Raw genomic sequence first — 1,722 nt, 5'->3', positions numbered from 1 at the left:
AGGTCAATGTCTATCGCTTTCAGTCACTTGTACACAGCAACACTGTGCCGCCAACAGCGATGATAACCACGTCTCACAATTCAATAAGAAGCAGCTTATTGGTGGTCCAAATGTGTTTCGTGGACTGAGAATGCAGTTCACATGTGATGTTAGTGCTGTTTTTGGAGGCAGTACATGGCTGCCCTTGGCTGTTGTGTGAGGGAATCTAAGGTGGCCTTGAAGCTTTCCCTGATGCAAACATTTTGGCTTGGAAGACGTGGAGTACAGCGGAGACTACAGGCCTACTAGCTAAGGTTCCCTATGGTACATTGGTTCCAGACAAGCCCTTTACCTGGCCTACAAGAAGAAAGAAGAAGCTGAATGCTGACGAATACCTGTTTATATGGGCCAAAGTAGGCAACAACAATTGTAAAATAAAGATTACTAGTGACTGTATGTTGTATTATAGACAATAAAAATTCCTTATCTCCTTTCCTAATTCGTTATCTTTCAAAAAAAAAATATTTATTCACTTATCTACGCTTTTAGCGCATGGTTACTCGCTAGGCGTGGTGTGATCTTGAGGCAGCTGATGTGTTTTGTCTGGTGACGAGGCACTTGGCTACCTTAAGAGGGCGGACTTGCCTCAGGCGCGGCCTGGTCCCTCAAGTTGATTAGCAGGCTGCAGCTGGCCGAGCGGCCGTTGTTCGTAGAAGGGGGAACTGATAAACGAAACACTTCCGGTCTGCCGGGACTGCTCTGCGCCGCAGCACGCTCTGCGGCTGGCGACGCGTGCGGACACTTTGCTCTTGGGTGTCACTGGCTGTTGGCTTGCAACGTTCTCTTGTGTTAACATTCCACTGCAATGCCTGTGCGACGTGGTTATCGTTGCCGTTGGTGGCTTAGTGTTCCTGTGTACAAGTCATTGAAAGCATAGCCATATTTATGGGCTACCATTAATAGTGAAGTGGAAACTCCACACAGAGCCCATTGACATCTAAAGAAGATCCATGGCACAGCTCCCAAAGCATGCAACTTGATGTACCAACTACCATGGGACATACCTGTCATCTTTCACAATTTGAGTGGGTATGATTCTCACTTTCTCTTGCAACATTTTGGTGATCTCGATTTGAAGAATGATAAGGTCAGTGTTATTCATGATAACATTAAAAATGGATTAGTGCTCAGGGGCTCGTATTGTTAGCCAATAAACAGATTGCAATAATATTTACAAGGGAACCTCCCCATCGCAGCCCCCTCAGATTTAGTTATAAGTTGGCACTGTGGATAGGCCTTGAAAAACTGAACACAGATCAATGGAGAAAACAGGAAGAAGTTGTCTGGAACTATGAAAGAAATAGGCAAAATATACAAACTGAGTAGTCCATGCGCAACATAGGCAACATCAAGGAGAATGTAAGCTCAGAAGCGCTGTGGTCCTATGGTTAACGTGAGCAACTGCGGAACGCGAGGTCCTTGGTTCAAGTCTTCCCTCGTGTGAAAAGTATACTTACATTATTTTCGCAAAGTTATGATCTGTCCGTTCGTTCATTGACGTCTCTGTTCACTGTAATAAGTTTAGTGTCTGTGTTTTGCGACCGCACCGCAAAACCGTGCGATTAGTAGACGAAAGGACGTGCCTCTCCAATGGGAACCGAAAACATTTGATCGCAAGGTCATAGGTCAACCGATTCCTCTACAGGAAAACACATCTGATATATTCTATACGACACTGGTGAC

Source organism: Schistocerca americana, chromosome 1, assembly GCF_021461395.2.
Source record: "Schistocerca americana isolate TAMUIC-IGC-003095 chromosome 1, iqSchAmer2.1, whole genome shotgun sequence".
Taxonomy (NCBI): domain Eukaryota; kingdom Metazoa; phylum Arthropoda; class Insecta; order Orthoptera; family Acrididae; genus Schistocerca; species Schistocerca americana.
This window is presented reverse-complemented; position numbering follows the sequence as displayed.